Here is a 13,090-nt window from a genome sequence, read left to right on the forward strand (position 1 = left end):
ATCAGAGCTATTTTAAATCTATCCCTAAAAGGGTATATAATATTCAAGGTGCACATAGGGTCATTTAGAATAACTTCACACACACGCTACTGTGCATTTCCAAGTCTAATTCTGTCAGTAAATCTATACCTGTCACCAAGCGCCTAAATACTAGGCCTCAAATTTATATCCCGCTAAATCTGTTGTTACTGGTGTACTGTTCTGGCTGGGCAAGTTATTTAGTGTCCGTCAAAGCACATTTTTTGTTCTGGGTTGAAATACAATTCCCAATTTAGCAATTTCCTAATTTAGTGGTTTCTGCAGTATCAGGCCTACTTTAAATACATCCCTAAAAGGGTATATAATATTCAAGGTGCACATAGGGTCATTCAGAATAACTTCACACACACACTACTGTGTATTTCCAAGTCTAATTCCGTCAGTAAATCTATACCTGTCACCCAGCGCCTAAATACTAGGCCTCAAATTTATATTCCGCTAAATCTGTCGTTACTGGTGTACTGTTCTGGCTGGGCAAGTTATTTAGTGTCCGTCAAATCACATTTTTTGTTCTAGGTTGAAATACCATTCCCAATTTAGCAATTTCCAAATTTAGTGGTTTCTGCTGTATCAGAGCTATTTTAAATCTATCCCTAAAAGGGTATATAATATTCAAGGTGCACATAGGGTCATTCAGAATAACTTCACACACTTGCTACTGTGCATTTCCAAGTCTAATTCTGTCAGTAAATCTATACCTGTCACCCAGCGCCTAAATACTAGGCCTCAAATTTATATCCCGCTAAATCTGTCGTTACTGGTGTACTGTTCTGTCTGGGCAACTTATTTAGTGTCCGTCAAAGCACATTTTTTGTTCTGGGTTGAAATACAATTCCCAATTTAGCAATTTCCTAATTTAGTGGTTTCTGCTGTATCAGGCCTACTTTAAATACATCCCTAAAGGGGTATATAATATTCAAGGTGCACATAGGGTCATTCAGAATAACTTAACACACACGCTACTGTGCATTTTCAAGTCTAATTCTGTCAGTAAATCTATACCTGTCACCCAGCGCCTAAATACTAGGCCTCAAATTTATATCCCGCTAAATCTGTCGTTACTGGTGTACTGTTCTGGCTGGGCAAGTTATTTAGTGTCCGTCAAAGCACACTTTTTTGTTCTGGGTTGAAATACAATTCCCAATTTAGCAATTTCCTAATTTAGTGGTTTCTGCTGTATCAGGCCTACTTTAAATACATCCCTAAAAGGGTATATAATATTCAAGGTGCACATAGGGTCATTCAGAATAACTTCACACACACGCTACTGTGCATTTCCAAGTCTAATTCCGTCAGTAAATCTATACCTGTCACCCAGCGCCTAAATACTAGGCCTCAAATTTATATTCCGCTAAATCTGTCGTTACTGGTGTACTGTTCTGGCTGGGCAAGTTATTTAGTGTCCGTCAAATCACATTTTTTGTTCTAGGTTGAAATACCATTCCCAATTTAGCAATTTCCAAATTTAGTGGTTTCTGCTGTATCAGAGCTATTTTAAATCTATCCCTAAAAGGGTATATAATATTCAAGGTGCACATAGTGTCATTCAGAATAACTTCACACACACGCTACTGTGCATTTCCAAGTCTAATTCTGTCAGTAAATCTATACCTGTCACCCAGCGCCTAAATACTAGGCCTCAAATGTATATCCCGCTAAATCTGTTGTTACTGGTGTACTGTTCTGGCTGGGCAAGTTATTTAGTGTCCGTCAAAGCACATTTTTTGTTCTGGGTTGAAATACAATTCCCAATTTAGCAATTTCCAAATTTAGTGGTTTCTGCTGTATCAGAGCTATTTTAAATCTATCCCTAAAAGGGTATATAATATTCAAGGTGCACATAGGGTCATTCAGAATAACTTCAGACACACGCTACTGTGCATTTCCAAGTCTAATTCTGTCAGTAAATCTATACCTGTCACCCAGCGCCTAAATACTAGGCCTCAAATTTATATCCCGCTAAATCTGTCGTTACTGGTGTACTGTTCTGGCTGGGCAAGTTATTTAGTGTCCATCAAAGCACATTTTTTGTTCTGGGTTGAAAAACAATTCCCAATTTAGCAATTTCCTAATTTAGTGGTTTCTGCTGTATCAGGCCTACTTTAAATACATCCCTAAAAGGGTATATAATATTCAAGGTGCACATAGGGTCATTCAGAATAACTTTACACAAACGCTACTGTGCATTTCCAAGTCTAATTCCGTCAGTAAATCTATACCTGTCACCCAGCGCCTAAATACTAGGCCTCAAATTTATATTCAGCTGAATTTGAATACAATGCATTGGGCCAAATAATATTTTTGTTGTTGTGGTGAACGATAACAATGAGGAAAACATCTAGTAAGGGACGCAGACATGGACATGGTCGTGGTGGTGTTAGTGGACCCTCTGGTGCTGGGAGAGGACGTGGCCGTTCTGCCACATCCACACGTCCTAGTGTACCTACTACCTCAGGTCCCAGTAGCCGCCAGAATTTACAGCGATATATGGTGGGGCCCAATGCCGTTCTAAGGATGGTAAGGCCTGAGCAGGTACAGGCATTAGTCAATTGGGTGGCCGACAGTGGATCCAGCACGTTCACATTATCTCCCACCCAGTCTTCTGCAGAAAGCGCACAGATGGCGCCTGAAAACCAACCCCATCAGTCTGTCACATCACCCCCATGCATATCGGGGAAACTGTCTGAGCCTCAAGTTATGCAGCAGTCTCTTATGCTGTTTGAAGACTCTGCTGGCAGGGTTTCCCAAGGGCATCCACCTAGCCCTTCCCCAGCGATGGAAGACATAGACTGCACTGACGCACAACCACTTATGTTTCCTTATGATGAGGACATGGGAATACCACCTCAGCATGTCTCTGATGATGACGAAACACAGGTGCCAACTGCTGCGTCTTTCTGCAGTGTGCAGACTGAACAGGAGGTCAGGGAGGAAGACTGGGTGGAAGACGATGCAGGGGACGATGAGGTCCTCGACCCCACATGGAATGAAGGTCGTGCCACTGACTTTCACAGTTCGGAGGAAGAGGCAGTGGTGAGACCGAGCCAACAGCGTAGCAAAAGAGGGAGTAGTGGGCAAAAGCAGAACACCCGCCGCCAAGAGACTCCGCCTGCTACTGACCGCCGCCATCTGGGACCGAGCACCCCAAAGGCAGCTTCAAGGAGTTCCCTGGCATGGCACTTCTTCAAACAATGTGCTGACGACAAGACCCGAGTGGTTTGCACGCTGTGCCATCAGAGCCTGAAGCGAGGCATTAACGTTCTGAACCTTAGCACAACCTGCATGACCAGGCACCTGCATGCAAAGCATGAACTGCAGTGGAGTAAACACCTTAAAAACAAGGAAGTCGCTCAGGCTCCCCCTGCTACCTCTTCTGCTGCTGCCGCCTCGGCCTCTTCTGCTGCTGCCGCCTCGGCCTCTTCCTCCGCCTCTGGAGGAACGTTGGCACCTGCCGCCCAGCAAACAAGGGATGTACCACCAACACCACCTCCGTCACCAAGCGTCTCAACCATGTCACAAGGCAGCGTTCAGCTCTCCATCTCACAAACATTTGAGAGAAAGCGTAAATTCCCACCTAGCCACCCTCGATCCCTGGCCCTGAATGCCAGCATTTCTAAACTACTGGCCTATGAAATGCTGTCATTTAGGCTGGTGGACACAGACAGCTTCAAACAGCTCATGTCGCTTGCTGTCCCACATTATGTTGTTCCCAGCCGCCACTACTTCTCCAAGAGAGCCGTGCCTTCCCTGCACAACCAAGTATCCGATTAAAATCAAGTGTGCACTGCGCAACGCCATCTGTAGCAAGGTCCACCTAACCACAGATACGTGGACCAGTAAGCACGGCCAGGGACGCTATATCTCCCTAACTGCACACTAGGTAAATTTAGTGGCAGCTGGGCTCCAGGCGGAGAGCTGTTTGGCGAACGTCCTTCCGCCGCCAAGGATCGCAGGGCAACATTCTTTGCCTCCTGTTGCCACCTCCTCCTTCTCGGCTTCCTCCTCCTCTTCTTCCACCTGCTCATCCAGTCAGCCACACACCTTCACCACCAACTTCTGCACAGCCCGGGGTAAACGTCAGCAGGCCATTCTGAAACTCATATGTTTGGGGGACAGGCCCCACACCGCACAGGAGTTGTGGCAGGGTATAGAACAACAGACCGACGAGTGGTTGCTGCCGGTGAGCCGCAAGCCCGGCCTGGTGGTGTGCGATAATGGGCGAAATCTTGTTGCAGCTCTGGGACTAGCCGGTTTGACGCACATCGCTTGCCTGGCGCATGTGCTGAATTTGGTGGTGCAGAAGTTTATTCACAACTACCCCGACATGTCAGAGCTGCTGCATAAAGTGCGGGCCGTCTGTTCGCGCTTCCGGCGTTCACATCCTACCGCTGCTCGCCTGTCTGCGATACAGCGTAACTTCAGCCTTCCCGCTCACCGCCTCATATGCGACGTGCCCACCAGGTGGAACTCCACCTTGCACATGCTGGACAGACTGTGCGAGCAGCAGCAGGCCATAGTGGAGTTTCAGCTGCAGCACGCACGGGTCAGTCGCACTGCGGAACAGCACCACTTCACCACCAATGACTGGGCCTCCATGCGAGACCTGTGTGCCCTGTTGCGCTGTTTCGAGTACTCCACCAACATGGCCAGTGGCGATGACGCCGTTATCAGCGTTACAATGCCACTTCTATGTCTCCTTGAGAAAACACTTAGGGCGATGATGGAAGAGGAGGTGGCCCAGGAGGAGGAGGAGGAGGAGGAGGAGGAGGAGGAAGAGGGGTCATTTTTAGCACTTTCAGGCCAGTCTCTTTGAAGTGACTCAGAGGGAGTTTTTTTGCAACAGCAGAGGCCAGGTACAAATGTGGCCAGCCAGGGCCCACTACTGGAGGACGAGGAGGACGAGGATGAGGAGGAGGTGGAGGAGGATGAGGATGAAGCATGGTCACAGCGGGGTGGCACCCAACGCAGCTCGGGCCCATCACTGGTGCGTGGCTGGGGGGAAAGGCAGGACGATGACGATACGCCTCCCACAGAGGACAGCTTGTCCTTACCCCTGGGCAGCCTGGCACACATGAGCGACTACATGCTGCAGTGCCTGCGCAACGACAGCAGAGTTGCCCACATTTTAACGTGTGCGGACTACTGGGTTGCCACCCTGCTGGATCCACGCTACAAAGACAATGTGCCCACCTTACTTCCTGCACTGGAGCGTGATAGGAAGATGCGCGAGTACAAGCGCAAGTTGGTAGACGCGCTACTTAGAGCATTCCCAAATGTCACAGGGGAACAAGTGGAAGCCCAAAGCCAAGGCAGAGGAGGAGTAAGAGGTCGCCAAAGCAGCTGTGTCACGGCCAGCTCCTCTGAGGGCAGGGTTAGCATGGCAGAGATGTGGAAAAGTTTTGTCAACACGCCACAGCTAACTGCACCACCACCTGATACGCAACGTGTTAGCAGGAGGCAACATTTCACTAACATGGTGGAACAGTACGTGTGCACACCCCTCCACGTACTGACTGATAGTTCGGCCCCATTCAACTTCTGGGTCTCTAAATTGTCCACGTAGCCAGAGCTAGCCTTTTATGCCTTGGAGGTGCTGGCCTGCCCGGCGGCCAGCGTTTTGTCTGAACGTGTATTCAGCACGGCAGGGGGCGTCATTACAGACAAACGCAGCCGCCTGTCTACAGCCAATGTGGACAAGCTGACCATCATAAAAATGAAACAGGCATGGATCCCACAGGACCTGTCTGTCCCTTGTCCAGATTAGACATTAACTACCTCCACTTAACCATATATTATTGTACTCCAGGGCACTTCCTCATTCAATCCTATTTTTATTTTCATTTTACCATTATATTGTGAGGCTACCCAAAGTTGAATGAACCTCTCCTCTGTCTGGGTGCCGGGGCCTAAATATATGCCAATGGACTGTTCCAATGTTGGGTGACGTGAAGCCTGATTCTCTGCTATGACATGCAGACTGATTCTCTGCTGACATGAAGCCAGATTGTCTGTTACGGGACCTCTCTCCTCTGCCTGGGTACTGGGCCTAAATTTATGACAATGGACTGTTGCAGTGGTGGCTGACGTGAAGCCTGATTCTCTGCTATGACATGCAGACTGATTCTCTGCTGACATGAAGCCAGATTCTCTGTTACAGGACCTCTCTCCTCTGCCTGGGTGCTGGGCCTAAATATATGCCAATGGACTGTTGCACTGGTGGCTGACGTGAAGCCTGATTGTCTGTTACGGGACCTCTCTCCTCTGCCTGGGTGCTGGGCCTAAATATCTGACAATGGACTGTTGCATTGGTGGCTGACGTGAAGCCTGATTCTCTGCTATGATATGAAGACCGATTCTCTGCTGACATGAAGCCAGATTGTCTGTTACGGAACCTCTCTCCTCTGCCTTGGTGCTGGGCCTAAATTTATGAAAATGGACTGTTATAGTGGTGGGTGACGTGAAGCCTGATTCTCTGCTATGACATGAAGACTGATTCTCTGCTGACATGAAGCCAGATTGTCTGTTACGGGACCTCTTTCCTCTGCCTGGGTGCTGGGCCTAAATTATGAAAATGGACTGTTACAGTGGTGGGTGACGTGAAGCCTGATTCTCTGCTATGACATGAAGACTGATTCTCTGCTGACATGAAGCCAGATTGTCTGTTACCGGACCTCTCTCCTCTGCCTGGGTGCTGGGCCTAAATTATGAAAATGGACTGTTACAGTGGTGGTTGTCGTGATGCCTGATTCTCTGCTATGACATGAAGACTGATTCTCTGCTGACATGAAGCCAGATTGTCTGTTACGGGACCTCTCTCCTCTGCCTGGGTGCTGGGCCTAAATTATGAAAATGGACTGTTGCAGTGGTGGGTGACGTGAAGCCTGATTCTCTGCTATGACATGAAGACTGATTCTCTGCTGACATGAAGCCAGATTGTCTGTTACGGGACCTCTCTCCTCTGCCTGGGTGCTGGGCCTAAATTTATGAAAATGGACTGTTACAGTGGTGGGTGACGTGAAGCCTGATTCTCTGCTATGACATGAAGACTGATTCTCTGCTGACATGAAGCCAGATTGTCTGTTATGGGACCTCTCTCCTCTGCCTGGGTGCTGGGCCTAAATTTATGAAAATGGACTGATGCAGTGGTGGGTGACGTGAAGCCTGATTCTCTGCTATGATATGAAGACTGATTCTCTGCTGACATGAAGCCAGATTCTGTGTTACGGAACCTCTCTCCTCTGCCTGGGTGCTTGGCCTAAATTTATGAAAATGGACTGTTGCAGTGGTGGCTGACGTGAAGCCTGATTCTCTGCTATGACATGCAGACTGATTCTCTGCTGACATGAAGACAGATTCTCTGTTACGGGACCTCTCTCCTCTGCTTGGGTGCCGGGTCCTAAATATCTGACAATGGACTGTTGCATTGGTGGCTGACATGAAGCCTGATTCTCTGCTATGACATGAAGACTGATTCTCTGCTGACATGAAGCCAGATTCTGTGTTACGGAACCTCTCTCCTCTGCCTGGGTGCTTGGCCTAAATTTATGAAAATGGACTGTTGCAGTGGTGGCTGACGTGAAGCCTGATTCTCTGCTATGACATGCAGACTGATTCTCTGCTGACATGAATCCAGAATCTCTGTTAAGGGACCTCTCTCCTCTGCCTGGGTGCCTGGGACTAAATATCTGAGAATGGACTGTTCCAATGGTGGGTGACGTGAAGCCAGATTCTCTGCTATGGGACCTCTCTCCAATTGATTTTGGTTAATTTTTATTTATTTAATTTTTATTTTAATTCATTTCCCTATCCACATTTGTTTGCAGGGGATTTACCTACATGTTGCTGCCTTTGCAGCCCTCTAGCCCTTTCCTGGGCTGTTTTACAGCCTTTTTAGTGCCGAAAAGTTCGGGTCCCCATTGACTTCAATGGGGTTCGGGTTCGGGACGAAGTTCGGATCGGGTCCGGATCCCGAACCCGAACATTTTCGGAAAGTTCGGCCGAACTTCTCGAACCCGAACATCCAGGTGTCCGCTCAACTCTACTGTTCACTAAAATTATTTTTCCATGTCAGCGTTACCCAGTGTTTTACCATTTAGTATGTGCATTGTGACTTGCATTTTTCCTTCCCATGTGCATAACCTTACATTTGTCAGTGTTAAACCTCATCTGCCACTTATCTGCCCACGCCTCCAATCTATCCAGATCCATTTGTAGCAGTATACTGTCCTCTTCCATGTCAATTACTTTACACATTTTAGTGTCATCTGCAAAAATTAATATTTTAATGTGCAAGCCTTCTACAAGATCATTAATAAATATATTGAAGAGGATAGGGCCCAGTACTGACCTCTGAGGTACTCCATTAGTGACAGTGACCCAATCAAAGTGTGTACCATTAATAACCACCCTATGTTTTCTATTACTGAGCCAGTAACAGTCTTGCTCCCTGTAGGCTAGGCTAAGCTTTTGTGCTTCAGTGAGGGGCGTTCCTTCAGTTTCACGCCTCTGTTGAACATGAAGAAGCTGCACCATAGGCTGTAAAAATGGCGATTTAACTCTTTGGGTGCCGACGAGCAGCGTTTTCCGCTGGTCGATCAGCAACAAAGTCATTAAAGTCACTTTCAACGGCAGATTTGTAAATCCAATTAGGGAAACAAAGTTAGTAGGCACACAATTGGGTACAGTTCTTATCCTGTTCTTTAGAGTATGTGGCAAACAGTATGGTTTTGTCATAATCCTGTTTGTGATGCCAAATGATTCAACGGGCCCACTAAGGCCACGCCTGGGGTATCACTTGGCACTTAGGAGGTTTCAACTAAATTTGTCCCTCTTAGAGAGCAAGTAAAAGTGACGCCAGCTACGGTTAAGCAGTGGAAGCTCAAGGCTCCCTTTGTAGATGGTATTGTTGGTACCTAGGGGTAGGATTGCCAGAGTGGTGCAGGGTGGCCTACAGTCTCTGTAGATGTTGTTTACACATGTCACGGTGTTCCTACATGGATATCCGTGGATCCCAGACTTGATGTGGTCCGAAGCAGTGAAAAGGGGGGTAGTTAAACTTGGATGAAGAGCAAGTGGAATAAATGGAGTCCAGACTTGTAGTAACATTGAACAGTTGCTTTTACTTAGCATAAATTGGTAATCCAAACAGCTTCCAAATGATATCTTGGTCATCAGCAGGTATTGGCTTAACTTTGGCAGGCAAATACTTCTCTGCAACAATCTCAGCTCTGCTATGCTTGGCTTTATAAATAGGAAACTCTTCCTCTACTGCTGGAACTTAAGTTATCGGTCATCTGTAGTCTGTCTCTTACTTATAATCCTAGGAACTTCTAGTCCTGGCTTAGAGTACCTCAAGTTTCGGCTCAGCTTAGATGAAGGCAATGCAAGTCCAGGAGGGGACAAGCAACCATGCAGACTTCAGTGGCAGGGCCTCTGGGCCTAGCAGAGCAGGCAGTGCTCTGCTAGCCAGCACACAACCTCTCCCTAAGGACGGTGGACACGACCTTTCCCCATGGAGGGGAAGGCTAAAACTGCCCACTAACTTCTCCCTAACACTGAACTCCTCCTTTGCTAGACAGGGCTGGAAGGAACCAGAGAAAATATCTCTGCCAATTGCTGCCGCCATCTGCTGGTGGACCAGGTAATTGCTTGAATATAACAGTTTCAGGAATAACTATGCACATTATTAGGCGATGACATAAGGTACATTACATGTTCTACCTTAGCACATAGGAGAAGGTAGCAAGGTGCTAAAAAGAAGTGGTAATGGCACTCCGGGACATTACAATTGGACACAACCAGGTTGATGAGGGAAAGGTGAAAACAGGAATATTCAAAGATGCAGGCACAACTTATAGCAGACGAGATTTAGCTGTCTGGACACCTGGAAAGTACCAATGAAGTTGGGTGTCAGCAAGGATACCTTACCCTCAGATGTTCTTTGAAGAAAGCCAGACGAAAAATGAAGTCCTGCACTTCCGATCAGCGGATGTCTTCATGCGAGCCAAGGCATGAAGAAAACAAGGTTTGGTCTTTTGCCAGGTCTTGGAAAATGTGCTCTTAGTAGTCTCAGCTGCTGGAACTCCAGAAGGAAGTGGTTACAGAAGAATAACCCTTAATTGATGGCCATAAACTAAAGAAAGACGTCTTCCCGGAAGATCTAGTAGAAGGGTTGTAAGAAAACTCCACCCAGAGGAGGAAAGCAGTTCTACAGTTAAACTGAACTACCTAATCAGACATGATGTGCAAAGGAAACCCGTGAAAACAGAAATTATGTTTCACAAACAACCTGGGCAGTCGACTGGCAGATGGGAGAACAGGTATGGAGTGAGCCATATCTGAGAATTCATTAGTCACCACCCAGATTAACATACTTGATGAGGAAGAAGGCAGGTTGGTGATAAAATCCATGGTAATTTTCTGCCACAGGACTTCAGGCACTGGCAGGAGGAGGGGTCCTGCAGGCTTTGTTTAAAAACTTGTTCTGGACAAAGGTAGAGCAGGTGGCAGCAAAGTCTTAAATATCTTTAGAAATGAAAGTTTACCAGTAATGTTAAGAAATCAGATTAGCTGTCTTATGGGGCCCATATAGACTGGTTACTTTGGAGTGAAACCCCTAGACAAGAACCTGCTTCCTCTTGGCCATGGGGACAAGTAGGATGTCCTTCAGTGGGACTGTAGCTACAGGGATAATGTGGGTGGGATCAATGATGTACTGATGCTCCTCTGTCCGATCAGTAGGATAAAAAGAACTAGAGAGGGCATCCCCCTTGGCATTCTTGTCGGCCAATCAAAAATGTAGAAATTGAAGTGAACAATGCCAGTGCATGCTGCACTACTAACAGCCGAACGGAGCACATGTATACACCCTATGGGCACAATATAAAGATGAGCAATATGATTCTAAACTAATCAGATTTGTCAAAAATTCTTCTGCCAAATTAATTCAGAGTTTTGATTATTTGCTTTGCTCGACATTTTACTTTTACACTAGTGAGGGAAACAAATCAGTGAGGATGAAGATGTAGCCTTGCAGCCAATTACGAGGCAGTTTACTGTATGGTCTATTAGCCCTTCTGCTAGGTGCGAAGCACAGACGCTATTGTGACCTTAGCCAGTGATGTGAAAAGATGTGTTTGCCATTTATTTGGCAAACACCAATTACAGACACAAACCAGCTATGAACATTGACATTGTAGGGATATATTTAGTTAGGTTAGATTGATTAACTAGGTAGAAAGCTAGGTTTTATCAGTACAGAGAGCATACAGGATGTGAACTGAGAGCTGTTTGTTTATAACTTGAACTCCCTGCAGAAAAAAAAGATAATGTAAAGAACAGTACATCAGACTTTGGCAGTATCTCACACTTCAAAAGTAATATGGACAAATCTCAAAATCTTAATATATCCCTCCCCAACCCAATAGTGAAGTGACTGAGTGCCAATTCCACTTTTGATTGGACACAAACCACTATAAAATTCCAAGGTGTTACTATTTCACCTTATCTATCTCACCTGTACAAAAATAACTTCCCTCCACTACTCCATAAAATAACCCAAATCCTATCATCATGGTCTATTCCATATATTTCTTGGTTTGGCCATAAAAGCATCACAAAATGCCTAATCTGGCCGAAAATCCCCTCCAAGCCTTGCCTATTCATATACCCAAAACATTTTTCACCAAAGTCAATAAAGTATTCTCGAAGTACATCTGAAAAAACAAGAAACCGCGTATTAGATATATGTATGATCCTGCAACTGTAACACCCCAGAGTTGCGTTACTACACGCCTCTTCCCCGCTACTATCTTCTAAGAGCCTTTATACTGTCATCTGATGTAATTTATATTATGTCCTCCACAAATGTGCCTACAAAACCATGTTAAATGCAATTGTTCCTGTAATTTGCCTGGTTAGCAGTAGGTGGCAGGTACAAGTTACAGTTTAGTGTATCTAAGCTGGAACAGATTATTCCAGCTTAGCTCCCCCTCTGTGGAGAGGTGGGCTGGTCCCTTTTTCTGCTGCATGGGTGGAGAAGGAATTTAGAGTTAGTGTAGCCTCCACCCTGATAGGGGAAGGCTGTGTGATAGTGTCCAGGAGAACCCCTGCATAGGGAAGACAGCAAGGACCTAGTCTCGGCTGAGACTTGGCCATATACCCAGTCTGAGCACCTCAAGCTCTGCTGGATGAGGAAAGCAGAAACTAAAGATAACCTCCAGAGTTCCGGGAAGAAAGAATCCCCTGATAATCCATCTGTGAGATAATTCCAGAGTCCTAGGAGAAGCCAATTCCCCCTCAGCTAGTCTGTCCCTATACAGCAGGAGGTACCAGATAAGTGCAGAAGCTGTTCCTGCCACAGTTACAGAGCTACCAAGCAGACGTTTTATCCTGCAAGCTCCACATTTAAAGCAGAAGTACTCCTTCCTGCCAATGATTGCCAAAACCTGCTGGGACCAAGAGACCAATGTTGTATGCTGTTTGGATGCAAGTTATTCCAAGTAAAGAAACGTTTGAACTTCATCTAAAGGTCTGGACATCATTTATTCGGCCAAGTTCCTCTATTACTCCTTGTGAGGAATATGGATTAATATTTACTGTCAGCCATGTCCTCACACCCCCATTTGCTGACAGATAGTGGAGGTAGGGAACTCCACAGTAGGGCCCTGCTTCAAAGCCCCAGCCCTGATTGTCCTATGATGCACCTCTTGGCATGTCCAGTGTACATGCAAAATTAGTTTCCACCCCCCAGCCATCTGAGTGTCAGTTGGCAAGAAAGAAAGCCCCCAGGGGGTCCAGGCTTCAAGGAGAAGGTCACACCTCCGTGCACCAGTTTGGAGTCAACTAACTCCTGCAGGAAAACCCTCAGCATGGGGTATCCACCCTTGCCCAGGATCAATGAGACCTCCCAGACATGTTGGCACATACCTTTCATAAGGAATTATGAATCGCCTAGCCATCGCAGGCGCAAACCGGATACATATTTGTGTCCCGGTGGCCACAAGGTACGTTCCCTCTGTAACTGTTTACTGGGACGAGGTCATGGTAGGGA

The sequence above is a fragment of the Bufo gargarizans genome, chromosome 1 (assembly GCF_014858855.1).
Source record: "Bufo gargarizans isolate SCDJY-AF-19 chromosome 1, ASM1485885v1, whole genome shotgun sequence".
Taxonomy (NCBI): Eukaryota; Metazoa; Chordata; class Amphibia; order Anura; family Bufonidae; genus Bufo; species Bufo gargarizans.